The sequence below is a fragment of the Passer domesticus genome, chromosome 2 (assembly GCF_036417665.1).
Source record: "Passer domesticus isolate bPasDom1 chromosome 2, bPasDom1.hap1, whole genome shotgun sequence".
NCBI classification, from domain to species: Eukaryota; Metazoa; Chordata; class Aves; order Passeriformes; family Passeridae; genus Passer; species Passer domesticus.
The window spans coordinates 122,473,493-122,487,508 of record NC_087475.1 but is presented as its reverse complement, the minus strand read 5'-3'; the positions used below and the strand labels follow the sequence as shown (position 1 = coordinate 122,487,508).

General features: G+C 52.7%; 1 protein-coding gene across 4 annotated transcripts in view; it reads left to right on the top strand.

Annotated features, from left to right (window-relative positions):
* Window positions 1–8,355: 8,355 nt before the first annotated feature.
* Window positions 8,356–14,016, top strand: part of BCL9 (BCL9 transcription coactivator) — a 69,145-nt gene continuing 63,484 nt past the window's right edge. For 2 of the 4 annotated variants that reach the window (XM_064411009.1, XM_064411008.1), the window contains exon 1: window positions 8,356–8,552. The gene's annotated coding sequence lies outside the window, so the exon portion shown is untranslated. The remainder of the gene's footprint in view (window positions 8,553–14,016) is intronic. The other 2 variants (XM_064411007.1, XM_064411002.1) reach the window with 1 other exon arrangement.

Genomic DNA, 14,016 nt, shown 5'->3' with positions numbered 1-14,016 from the left:
AGGCCTGACAGAGTTCAAGAAGTGTTTGGACACTGCTCTCAGGCACGTGGTGTGACTCCTGGGGTGTCCTGTGCAGGGCCAGGAGTTGGACTCGATGAGCCTGATGGATCCCTTCCAACCCATGATTTTCTATGATTCTTTTATTCTATGATTCCATGAAGTCTCAACTCCTTCACTGTCCCCACTCGTGGCACCCAGCCTCTATGCCCTCTGACTCTGGGTTCTGTCTGAATGCCCCATCCTTGCTAGGTTTCTTTGGACCAACACACACAGCTACACCCCATTCCCTGCCTCATCCCAGCCCCTGATCTGTTTTGATGTGTGCCCTTGAGCTTGCCCTGCAGCACCGCAGCTTCTTGGGGGCTTCTGTGTGAAAGGTGGGGCTGGGACAGGACACGAGGGCACAAAGCGTTCACTCACAGGTGACTTTGGGGCACCCACAGCCCTGGCACGGGATGGCAGTGCTGTGTCCGGGCTGGGACAGGCAGGGGATGGGGACAGGCAGGGATGGCTGTGTCTGGGATAGGGACAGGCAGGGATGGCTGTGTCCCTGGAGCTGGGACAGGCAGGGATGGCTGTGTCCGGGCTGGGACAGGCAGGGGATGGGGACAGGCAGGGATGGCTGTGTCCGGGCTGGGACAGGCAGGGATGGCTGTGTCCCTGGAGCTGGGACAGGCAGGGATGGCTGTGTCCGGGCTGGGACAGGCAGGGATGGCTGTGTCCCTGGAGCTGGGACAGGCAGGGATGGCTGTGTCCGGGCTGGGGACAGGCAGGGATGGCTGTGTCCCTGGAGCTGGGACAGGCAGGGATGGCTGTGTCCAGGCTGGGACAGGCAGGGATGGCTGTGTCTGGGCTGGGACAGGCAGGGGATGGGGACAGGCAGGGATGGCTGTGTCCCTGGAGCTGGGGCAGGCAGGGAAGGCTGTGTCCGGGCTGGGACAGGCAGGGATGGCTGTGTCTGGGATGGGGACAGGCAGGGATGGCTGTGTCCCTGGAGCTGGGACAGGCAGGGATGGCTGTGTCTGGGATGGGGACAGGCAGGGATGGCTGTGTCCAGGCTGGGACAGGCAGGGATGGCTGTGTCCCCGGAGCTGGGGCAGGCAGGGATGGCTGTGTCCAGACTGTGGACAGGCAGGGAAGGCTGTGTCCGGGATGGGAGCAGACAGGGATGGCTGTGTCCCCGGAGCTGAGCGCTGGGAGCCGGAGCACGGTCAGCTCCAGCCCTGGCTCCACCGGCAGCGAGAGGGGCGGGCGGGTGTGTGTGCAGCTGCAGCATTGGGCAAGAGATGCTAATGGGAAACAGAAACAATTCAAACAGCCTGGTGGTGGGAGAAACACTAACAACATTATGGCTTGGAGCTTGTAACAGTCCTGCTAGTGAAACAACTGCCGGTGAAATTACGGTTTTTTTCCTTTTCTATTTTTTTTTTTTCATTACGACACAGAAGTTTTCCAGCTCGTTATACCAGGGCCAGCAATGTTCTTCAGTGTCAACAGGGGCTCGGGTGAGCCAACATTTTTTCCTGCTAAGGAAGAGCAGCAGAACGCTGTATCCCTTCCCAACCTGCTGGTCGCTAGCAGCACTTCATTCCATGGGCAGGCAGAGGTGCAGGGCTGTCCCTGGCAGGGCACCAGCGGCTCCCAGGGGTGTGCTGTCCCCCTTTCCCCGCAGATGCCTGCAAGGCAAGCACATTGCAAATGTCACCCTTTGGAGAGAGAGGCTGTGAGGGCTGGGGCCAGTCCTTTTTTTTTCCTCTGGGAGGTGGCAGGGCACATTCTGGATAATCATTTCATGCTGCTTGGGAGTGGTGCATAGCTGGGTTTCTCTTTGGTTGTGTTAATTGTGTGGTAAGGTGCCTAGAGCCTTCTATTGGCATCTTTATTTATTTAAATACAAATGAAGAAGGCATTAAATCAATTGTTCTTTTTTCTTCCCTCTCTCTTGCCTTATCATTGTTTCTATCACGTACTCTTAGCTGTACTGGGCTTTTGCTTTTTCAGCTGAATCAGTGAGATCATTAAGTGAGAGTCCCGGGCTGAATTTCCTGCAGACTCAGGGAGGCTGCCCTGAGGAAGCACACCTTACATCCCTGGCTTTCCCCTGCTGCTATTCCACCCACATTACAGGGCACTTCCTAACTTTACTTGCTGGCCAAGGCTTCCTTCTGTGCCCCCTTGCACACCCTAACCATCCTGCAATGCAAAAATAGAGAAAAAAAGCTGCGGAGTATGGCAACAATTGGGACTAGAATACATTCCTCTCACTCCTTCAGCCACTCTGCCTTTCACCCGGATGGGCCAATTTACATGACTGGATCGACCCCTTTACTGTTTTAACCTCCAGCTCCTATAGCTAGGAGCAGAACCCAGTATTCCTGGATTTGATAATTCTCCTGCTATTTAGCAAGTAGTTTGTAACCAAATGGTAAATGATGAGTTGAGGCCCTCTCTTCTCGCCAAACTCCATAAAATTTAATTACTCCTGGAGTTCAAGTGGTGGCATGTTTTGTGAGAGATCTGGAGGCCTAGTATGCAGCTTTCAGATAGACATTGAAATTGAGTTTCTGATGTTTTCCCCTCCTTTTTTGTTCCTAACAATTTATTAAACTCATACATTGCGACCTTGCTGGAAAACTACTGTGCATGTCAGCAATCTGCTCATCATTGTCTGCCAGGATCAAAATGCTGATTTGAGGGCATTTGTTATGAGCATGCACTGGTGAAACCAGAAGTGTGGGGTCCTGAGGTGTCTGCTTCTCTGGTTTTGTGGCAGGAGCAGGATGAAGGCAGCCTTTTTTTCCCAAAAATCCAATTCAGCCTGCACCATGCAGAGGTCAGAGCAAGGGAGACTCTTCATCAAGGACTGAGCTCCCTCTGCTTGGACTCTTGTTTGCTTTTAAACTTTGACTCTTCTTTGTCTCTGGCCAAATCTGCTGCAGAGGGATGCTGGCCTCATTGCTTGCCCTAAATTCTGTTGTACTTACCTCATTACTCTCCTAATGACAAGCTGACAAATGCCTTTGCTTGATTTACTGGCAGTGTTACAGGTGTGTGGAACACTTGTCAGTACCTTGCTACTACATGCCTAATTTTTCAAACGGCTGGGTGTGCTAGCTTCCTTTGCAAGCTGTCTCTGCACACTTCCCTGGTGCAATTCCCTGGTACAATTCCCCCTGGCTTTATCACATACCTGCACCCAAAGCTTACAGAGCTATGCCCTCAGATTTCACTGAATGGTTTGGGTTGGAAGAGACCTTAATGATCATCGATTTCCAGACCCTCCTTTCCACTAGACGAGATGGCTCAAAGCCCCATCCAACCTGGCCTTGAACACTTCCAGGGACGAGATATCCACAGCTGCTTTGGACAATTTGTTTCAGTGCCTCACCAGCCTCACTTCACACGTCCAGGAAAATAAATCAGACCCGACCTGCGGGTTTTGATGCAAGAAGTGAACAGTGAGATGCCACAGTGAGCAGCCCTCCACTGCTTGTGGGTATTTTGGGGTGTGCTGGGTCAAGGAGGACAGATCAGCAGGGCAGAGGTGTCCCTGCTCCAGCTGCGGCAGCCCAAGGGTGCAGGTTGGCACCCCACCTTTCCACCCTCATCTCCTGGTCGTTTTAAACCAGGCAAGGAGATTTTCACTGGTGAAAGCCCAGGGAACAGAGCTGGCCACCGCCTGCACAAAGCGAGGTTTTGGAGCCAGGGAGCGCGGCAGGTGAGAGGGCTCCAGGCACAGCCATGGAAGGGAAGAGCACCAACATTTCGCATTTCTCCACCAGCTGGGCAGAGCTCTCCTGCTCTCCTCCGGGCTGTGTTGCTAGGAGAGGAGCGCTCTGCCCTCCTCATGGCTATGAATAGCTCTCGCTTGTTTATCCAGCCCAGCTCCGCCTGCTGGTTACAACCACAGCCGGCACCGGCTCCCGGCATGACACCACCGGGAAACAATGCACGGCCGGGGAACGGCCCCCGCCGGCCCGGGACGCTTCGGGATAGCGCTGCCGCAGCACCCTCCTCCTCCCCGGGCATCCCGTGCCTCCAGAGGAACGGCAGGGTCACCGCGGAGAGCCACGACCTGGAAATCAGGGCATCGGCTCAGAAACCTGGCTGGAGAACACACGCACACACCCCGTCACTTCAGGGTCCTTCTCTGCCATTCCAGTGTCAGAGCCTTTCACGGGCTACAAAAGTTACTTTTCCTTTTTTTTTAGTGAAGGTTGGTCTTCTTTCAGCCAGGGACTTCAAGAAAAGTAACAGATGGCTTGAAAATTTGCAATAATGGGATTTTCTTGAGAATATTTTGTCCCAGGTGTGACCAGGAATCACACCTCTCATCGTCTCTAGCAGTGATCTTAGATGGTCTGTATTGACAAGGGGAAATACTGATGGGGTTGAGCAGAAGACTCTCTGGAGTGCTGCAAAATGTGACCACTTCAGGACATTTACTCCAAGGGACGGAGGGACAGGCAGCAAATACGAGCAGTCCACACGTTATGAGACAGGATGTGCGTGCACAGGCATCCACGGAAAGCCCTGCAAGTTCAGGGCAGCAGAGCAGACACAAAACTGCAGCTTTTGGAACAGCCTGGGGACTCAGTGAGAAGAAAAGTGCTGGGCAAGGCAGAGGAGCACAGATCAGAAGAGATATGGGTGGCTGCTGCACAGGTACAGGTGAACCACCCCTTCATTTTTAGCACTGAGAGCTTCCACGTGCGCCTATTTCCTTGGACATCTCGTCTTTCTCCACCTGGGAATTTGCTTGGGATGAAATCTCAATACTGCATATGCTCATCCAGAATTTCCACATGCCCACCAGGCCTTTCAGATAGTTGGACTGCTGAACATCCAGAAATTCAGGATAGGTTGACTGCACACTGGGGAGGTGAACTGTATAGCATTCACACACTATGTCTAATGAATCCAAAAATTGTCAGACCTGCTGTGCAGATGATCTGCATACGTACAGTTTGCCCAGTGTGCTCTGAAGGTGTCTGCTCTACCCCATACTCACAGAACATCTATACAGTGCAGATGTATGTATTCCTGCTTGGAAAACAGGACAAACAGAGGGGTTTTTTTACACATCCTTGATGTGTTTGTAGAGGAGGGAACAGCTTCAGTGTAGCAGGCAAGGAAACACAGGCATATTCCTGTGTATGGGGATCAGACTCTCCTATGCCATGCTGCTTGTTTTTCAGCAGTCACCTCTACAGAGCTGGGGTTGGGGTCCTTTTATTTAAGACACTGCACATGCACATAGTGAAAAGGGGTTATTTTTCCTGCTGTCCCCCAAATATTTCACCATTATCTAAACCTATAGATGTGCCAAGAAAGGGACATGACAATTCTTACTTGAGACTTGAGTCAGATAAAGGGAAGCTCCTAGTCTCCTAAAGCAGGACCCAGGTGGAGTTTAGACACCTCAGTGCAAGATGCGATCCAGTAAATCCTGGTTTAGCTCATGCCATGTGCTGGAGATGCCCAGACCCCTCACACCCACCAGGTTTGACCATGGGGCCCCATGGCTCTGCTCTGCACCTCCCTGGGAAAGGCTCCCACCTGACAAGGCTAAGCACAACAGCAGCAGCAGGAAAAGGCCAGACATGAAATTCCTCCTTGCCTCGGGGACCATAACTCCAGGATGGGATCTCTGTGAGCCCCCAGAGAGGCTGACCCTTCTTTTTAAGGTGCACTGCCCAAAGGGGTTAAGTCCCCCATGGAGGATATATGGAAGACCCAGCCTATGCTTCCTTCTCTCCTGCAGGGCTTTCCTGTCTGCATGTCCCATGGATGTGCTCCAGCTCCCAGGATGCTGGCTGTTCTGGAGAGGGCATGCTCACCTCTTCTGCCACAGGCATTATGATTTTCCTACAAGCGTTGTGGCTTCCCTGGGCGCACACACACCCAGGAGAGGGAGCAGCCGCAGGAATCAGCAGCCTGGCTGTTTGAGCTTTCAGCAGAGAGAAAGGGAAGCCCATGCTCCAGTCCACCCTTGGGTGACCACTTCCAACTTTGTACCTCATGTCTCTTTAACAAAACATTCCTAAGTTTGGGCAAAGGGACCCACGTTTTCCTTCGTACACGGAGTGCCACGAGATCAATGAGATTAAACATGTGCTTACATGCTGTCCTGAACTGCGGCCATGGGGAGAGCAATGGGAAAGCAAACAGAAGGGAAACGTTATGGAAATGAAGGAAGAGGGGAAAATCCACCCTGCCAAGAGCAGCAGCTCCCAGCAGTTCCTAGAAGATATGGCCTCACCATGAGCTGATTAGGCATTAGGAAGTCCAGGGATGGGAAAGGAAGACCAAGTCATCTTCATCAAAGGTTGGAAAGCGACTCAAAAGAGTGAGATTTGGAGCAGTGGAGAAAGGCTGTCCACTGGGTGAAAACATTCCCAGAGAAGGTAAACTTAGCTTGTTTCACCCCATTAGCAGAACGTGGACACTTGAAACCATCAGGCTTCAACCTGTGACAATACAGGGAGGCTTTTTTCCCCTTAAAGACTCCAGAACCTGGAGATGAATGCCAGGCTCTGCAGCACCCTGTGCACCAGCAGGCACAGCTGCTGCCCTGTGTCCTGCTGTGGAGACTGGGAGATGAAGCTGGACATGATGACTACTCTGTCCTTACTCTGGCTTTGCTTCCAACAGGCTGAGTGTGGCAGTCATCCTCTCTGGAGGACCAGCTCCCAGCCTCTGCCAAGGCGAGGGTGCTTGAGCAGCCTGTTTGGGGCTGACACCTTGGCCAAGGCTTTGGTGTGAGTGCACCCCACCAACTCTCAAGTGCCCGACTGCAAGTGGGTGACTTGGTTTTCCTGCAGGTCAAATTCCAGACTCTGCTTTCTTCCACCTTTTTATATTCTTCACATAGCCTTCGAACCTTTCACCCAGATCTCTTGGAGCTATCCTGCTCTTCCAGCTGGGAAATTTGTAGGTGTGTCTCTGATTTTCCAGCCTTCTCTCCTGGCTTTGCTCTTCCCCTTCTCCTTTCCCCTTGGCCAACCTTGGTTGCAGTCTTCCTTCACCACCTGACCTCTGTTTCTCTTTCCTGGGAAGAACCTCATCTGCATCTGCCCTAGTACCCAAGCTACAAATTAGACCTGGTTAAAACTTCTTTCAGCAAAACTGCGGCTTGAATAAAACTTTTCTGAGTTTTGGGGGAATTGTAGGAGCTCTGTTTTTGGGAAGTGGCTTTTCTGTTGAGCACTTGAGTTCAAAAATTCTCCCTTCTGTAACAGGTTCAGAAGATGACCTTGAGTAGGTCACTTAATCTGCCCAAATCTTCTACCACTTGTTAAATTTAGATAAAAATACTTGTCTGGGTTAGTAAAATGTCTTTGAGATCATTGGACAACAAAAGCTATCCAACTGGTGATTATTATGATTATTATAATTACTTTTATTAAATGAAACCATCTGATTCTTGTGCAACACTCTTCTGGGCTCCACCAGACCTTTACTGGTGAGACTCGGACAAAAAAAAATAAAAATCTTTTGTTATCCCTGGACAGGGATGTGTTTTTTGAGATTGAGTTTTGTGGTTTTGTTACGAAACTTATGACAGTCGGTCATGTGGTTTGCTTTCTGGGCCGACTGAACCCTGCTGAACCCGTACGCAAGGCAGCAGGGTTTAATGATTCACAGGGGCTGTTTTTTGGGTTGGCTTTTGCTGGATGGAGGCCGTGCAAACCTGAAGTGGTTGAAGCCACGGACAAAACTTGGCTCAAATCTCTGCAAGCCTGGACCCTACACGGCCCCGTGGCTGGGCCAGGCCTCTTTTGGGTGTCTTGGGTTCTAAGAGCTGCCCATGCCTTGTGACACCTTTCTCCCAGAACAACTGGGCTCTCCCTCTTTTTACAGTAATGGGTGGCTGCAAAAATTTTTTGGGAGCGCACGAGGGCTTGGTTTTTTGTGATCTCTCCCTCGCCTTTTCCTTGCTTCCCACTGCGGGATGGAACTGACCCCGGGGCCCTGGGCGCTGGGTCCCCGCCGCTCGGTTATGTGCACGACCTTGGGAAAGGGGGAAGCGGGGCGAATTCCTGGCTCCTGGAGGAGCCGGGGCGCTGGGAGCCATGGCTGGCGGCCGAGGGCGGGACGCGGCGGAGCCGTGCTCTCCCCTCGGCGGGCCGCCGGCAGCGGGCCCGGCGTGCCCCGACCGCAATGCCCCGATCCCGGCCGGCCGCGGGGACACGCGGGCTCCTGCCATGTTCGCAGCAGCGCCCGCGCCTGTCACCGGAGTTGGAGTTCGCATGGAGGAGGCCGGCGGCGGAGGAGGAGGAGGAGGAGGGAGGCGGGAGGCGGGAGGAGGAGGGAGGGGGCCGCCTTGTTTGTGGCTTGTCAGCAGCCGCTGGAGACAAGCCTCCATGTGTGAAAGCCGCTTGGCATGAATGCCTGGGCCGTACCAAGCGCCGCGGCGCCCGCGGGGGGAGGCGGCCCCGCCGCCCCGCCGCCCCGCGCAGACAAAAGGCCCGGCACGGCTTCCCCGTGAGTTGCCCCGGTGCTGCCGCAGCGCCCGCCATGCCGCCCCGCGCCCCGGCCGCCTGAGGCAGGTAAGGCCGGCCGCGGGCTCCGAGCCGCCGCCGCCGCCCCCGGGGCCGCTCCCCGCCCGCCGCCGCCGCTGCCCCGGCCGCGTGTGCCGCGCCGGCCCCGGGCCGCTGCCCGCCGGCCCCGGCTCGCCGCTGCAAAGTTTTGCGGCGGCCGCGGCGCCGTGCCTCAGTTTCCCCCCCCCAGCTCTTCAGCTCGGTTCGCCGCCGCCTGAGGGGCGCGGGGAGGCACGGGGCATCCCGGGAGCGGGCGAGGAAGGGACAAAAAGCGCCTTCCACCTGTTGGCTTCTGTCCCGGCGGGTTTAATGCGGGCGGAGGGCCGGGGGCAGAGCCCGGGGCGGCCCCGCTGCCCCGCGGGGGAGGGCGGAAAGCCGGGGTCTTTTGTCAGCCCTCCATCCCGGAGCCAGGCGGATCGCCGCGGGGATGGGAGATGGTTTTTTTTTTCCCCTCCTGGATGTCGGGAGATTAGATGAGATGTATTTACAGTTGCCGTTTATCAGCGAGTAAATATCGAGCTCGGCGTGAGAGCAGCAACGTGAAGCCTGCTTGCTTGCTCTCTTGCCGGAGGTTTTGTAGCTGTTATCCTACTGTTGGTGAGGTGATAATGTGCAAGAGAGAAAAAAAAAAAAAAAAAGCCAAAAAAAAAAAAAAAGGCAAAGGAAAGAGAATTCCTTCTCCTCACACCCGGGCTTATCACAGTATCGGCACCGGCTTTGGTTAAATTTGGAGGGATATTTTTTTTCCTTGTGGCATGAGACACAGAAAGCCTCCTGAAATGCTGGGTGCATCCTCACGAGGTCTTTTAAGTTTGTCGTGTGCCATCGTTCAGGTTGCGTTGATTCTAGTTGTTTTGTTAAAAAATAAGCTACAAGATTCCGAGCTGCACAAATGTTCGTCATCCTAATGTCCTGGCACAACCTATGCGAGGCAGGAGCTGGAAGAGGGGGAGAGAGTGAGGATATGTGCTTTCCCAGTCAACGCTGGGAGGAGAGCATCATGTGTTGAAGAATATGAGCAGGAATGGGAGATGGGGGAGGGAGTCTAAATTGTCCTGAGACCCTATTCAATCCAGCAAGGAAGATGGAGGATCTTGCTGCTGCAAAAAAAATGCACGGCAGAAATCTCAGCCAGCTTCTCTCTGACTTGTTACCTCCCTTCAAAAAATAAATAAATAAGCAGGAGAAGAATCAAAGCAAAACCCTGTGATTTGCTGTAGCGTTTTCCATGATACCTTTATCCCACATGCCTTACAGTCAGTCCAGTGATGGAGGTATGTGAGAAGCAGGGAGAGAGACTCTGAGGTTTATCGGCACAGGAGGGGGAGAAGTATCAGATCATGTTTGAAAGGAGACTTGTCAGGCAATGAGGTAGGGAGGAAAAATGCCTGTTCTAGGCAGCTGGACCTGGGCAGAAGAAGGAGGTGGTTCCAGCACCTCTGGGTCTGAAGCTGGGTGAAAAATCCATGTAGAGGGGACGTAGACAGATGGGGGAGCAAGGAGGAAGGATGTCTAAGGAAGACCTTGGACCATCTCCTTGGAGGGCTTTAAAAAGGGGAAATTTTGAACTGAATCAGGGCATGGGCAAGGCTAAAGTGCAGCTAAGCTGAGTGTGATGTAGCAGGACTTTCCAATATGGAAGAACACAGAGGCTGAGTTTTCTAACTTGGCAGAGTTTGGGGCATTTGGTGAGGGGCAGAGATTTTTGTAGCTGGAGTGACTGTGACTTGGGCAAGAATTGCATTTGAGAGAATGAGGAGAGAGCATGTGGCTTGCCTTTTCCATAGGTGGCTTCTCTGGTAGAGAGGCCTTCTGTTAAAATATCTGTGTAAATTTCTGTTTATTCTGCTGGAATCTGACAGTAGCAAGGAGAAATTCACCTGTCCCTTGTGAAAAGAAGTGTGGGGATGAAATAAACCTGTGTTGCTTTATCTGTGTTTCCACGCACCCAGCACCTCCACACACATGGAAACAGCAAGTTTGTGCAAACACACCTGCCTGTGTCGCACATCCTTCCTCTTGAGGGGCAACGTGCACACCTTGTGAGCGTGGTTCCTGCACAGACACGGCCCAGTTCTGGTGTTTTCCTCAGTTTACAGGATAGCTTGGTAGCAGTAGTATATGGCAGCCAACTTTGCGACAGCACCAGCTGCACGTGAGGTGGCTGAGACTTAAAACCAGTATGTGACATGTTTTAGCTTTTCCACTCGTGGCAGCCTTCCCATGACGGGGCAGGGACATACCACAGGTGTCTCCCATGCACAAATGCAGTGTTCCACACGTGCACGTGCAGAGGACAGAGCTCAGGTCAAATGTACCCCAGGTCACTCTCTTTGAGAAGAAGCTGGAGCAGCAGCAGCTCCTTGCAGGCAGAGCTCACACGCTGCTCCCACACACGCAGATCGCACGCGTGCACGCTCCACCTCTCCTCCCCAGGATCACCTGTTTGAATTCCAGCTGGGCTGGCAGCACAGGGAAGTTTTGCACCCTCCTGGATGGGGATTTGATGGCCTTTCTGTTCCAGCTTGGCGCTGGACGGGGCTTGAGCCACAAAAGCTTAACAACAGGGAACACTAATGAGCCCCTGCTTGGCATGCTGAGAAGAAAGGCCAAGGGCTGAGTGGGCATAAAAACAGTGGCATGGAGCCCCTTGGCCAGAGTCTGAGCCTCGGCATGAAGGCTGGGGAGGGAGCAGAGTCTCTGGAGTCGGGAACAAGACGGCAGCGCTGCAGCAGAGGCAGGAGAGGAGACCATGTTGGGGGGAGGAGAGCAGGCTGCTGTTTCCACATCATCTGAAAACTCAACCTGCTGTCAGGACAGAAGGAAGGCTTGTGCATATTTTATGTCACTTTTCTCCTTCTAGGACAAGCTGCTGATCTGATCAGCAATGCACTTTAAAATCCTTGACGCGCCAATCAGCAAGTATGACTCGAGGCCAATAACCAGCCTTGGCCTCCTGCCTCCGCTCCTTTGTGGACATCCCATGCCGCCCTTCCCCGGAGAACGTGTGCACAATTAAACCCTGCACGGCGTTCCTCAACTGCGGCATGGGATGTGACGGGCTGCATGGAGACGGGGACAGAAAATGGCAACGTGTCAGGGCTGGGGGGGGTGGAGGCGGGGAGGGGAGTTGGCCATTTCTTATGCTGTTTGCTGATGTCTGGAAGGAAGGAGACTGAATGGGTAAATCGGTTTTCCTTTGAACTGGTGGTGTGCTGTTCCAGTCAGCTGCTCTTGCTTCGGAGGTCTTCAGTGGCAGCTCAGGAGTTGGTGGGGCTGGCAGTAAACAAAATGTCTTTCACTCCTTCAGCCTGAATCTTGTTGGGGGCTGCCAGACAAGAGATTTCTCCTTAGCAGTTAGTTGTTCAGTGCTGCTTCTGTGTGGCAGAGCCACTTGAGCCACTGGAGATGGGAGCCCCACTGGTGCTTAAGGGTGCAGGCAGCCCAGGTGCCGTAGTTTTGACAAAGTCTCTCGCACGCAAACATGCAACTCCTGTGTCCCACAAGCCAACTCCCTGCCCTAAGCACCATCTTGGGACACGTGGAGAAGCAAATATTTTTCCTATGTGATGCAGAGCTGTGACCCTAGCTGAGGCCCTGCTTTATCCTTCACTTGACCCATGTGAGAGATGGCCATTGGACGTGGAGGTCTCGCACAACTTGAGATCTGCTGGGCAGCCTTAGGCAAATTGCCTTAAAGCTGGCGTGGAGCTTCCTGCTGCAGTGTGTGACCCCAGAGGGCTGTGTGTGTGTGCAGACACCACGGCGGGCTTGCACACCAGCCCACGGGCAGAGCGTGTGGTTTTGCACCGAGCGTGACTCACGCGACGGCAACTTCTGCTGGAAGTACGCGCGCACTCGGTGCTCTGCTGGGCAGTGAATTCTGTTTTGTCCTTCCAGCAGAAAACAGCACAACTTGCCAGTGACATGGACTGGACATGTATTCCCGTGACAACAATATTATAAACATATGGTAAACCTGGTGGAACGGCTGCTGTCCGTGTCTCCATGCGAAACAAGGAGCCGGTTAAGAGAATCTTGAGGCTGTCTGAGGCTGTATCTCCCCAGACTGTGATCTCATCAGCTTTCCCAAGCTAACCTCAACCTGGTCACTGCTTGGATTGTAAACTTGGGCTGGGTGAGGGGGGGTGAGAGCAGTTAGCAGGAATGGCTATTTGTGATTCAGTCCACTTCCCTGTGACTCAGAACTGAACCATCCCTCGGTAGAGTATTTGGGGATAGTACTCTTCAGATGTTGAACATCAGTCTAGTTCTTAGAAGTTCTGCAGTACCCGGGCTTGCTTGCTTGCTTGCAGCTGGGTTTTTCTCAGCATCTTTTGTGAAAACAAAACCCTAAAAACTACTTCTGACTATTAAAGACGCCATGGTAATTTTTGCCAAAAGAAGAAGGGGGAGTGGTCTTAGCCCCGGGCACTTTGCCAGATTCGAGCTCAGGAAATTGCAGTCTATCTAGGTAAAACTCCCTATAGTTTAAATGAAAAAAAGTATTCATCTCTTGCTGTCTTAAAGGGTAAGCACTGTGTTCTCTGGAGCCTTAAACAGACAGTACATTCTGGCTGGAGAGGTGGTTACAGTTGCTTGCTGGAAGAGGAATTTTTTATGCAAAAACTGGGGCCTTTTTTGCATTTTTGGGATGCTTCTAATTGCAGAATGCTGTGTGCATTTTAGGTTATTGCAAAGCTTGAATGAATATGTGGCTCAACATAAAAATGCAAGGAAATGTGCTGGTGTGCTGTTTGCACAGGGAGCAGGCGCAGCCAGCAAATACACGTCTTTTCTGTGGCATAAAAATAAGGACCAGTTTTTTAGTCTTGCGCGTGTGCATCTGGGGGCTGGATTTTGTATGTTTAGCAGCAATTGCTTTTGTAAGCTGCTGCTAGGGCACGTAACTGGCTGTGTGCAATTGCAGTAATGGAATGTGAAAATGCAACTACACACAGACCTGTAATCTTGCATGCAAAACACTGCTGGTCCAGTTCTCCGGGTACCAAAAAATGGTCTGAGATTGTACTTGCCTTTGCATTTAACTGTGTTCACCTGCATTTTTCAGGTGACAGCTGTGTGTATGGAGTGCTGAATGATTATCCTTTCTATTTTTGCTCCAAGAAGAAGGAAGTTAAATCTTTTAGTAGTGGTCGTGGCAGTGCATGTGTCGTGAGAAGTCCAGGATGGAGGTGGCTGGGGGGTTGCAATGCAAATTCCATAACGCTTTGAAATCCTGGGGAAATGCATGGGTGAAGGAGAGCAGAGTGAGGTCCTGTTGATCCTGCAGAGAAGTATTGAACTGCTGAGTTTGTCAGTGCTGTCAGGATCTGACCTTACCTTCTGCCAAATCCAGTACTTTCAGGGCCCCCCAAAACAGAACGTGCATTAGGGCACAGATGGATGCAAGGCTGAATATCCATGCTAGGAAGCATCCATATCCTTGGATATTCCAGCCCAGGACCCCCAA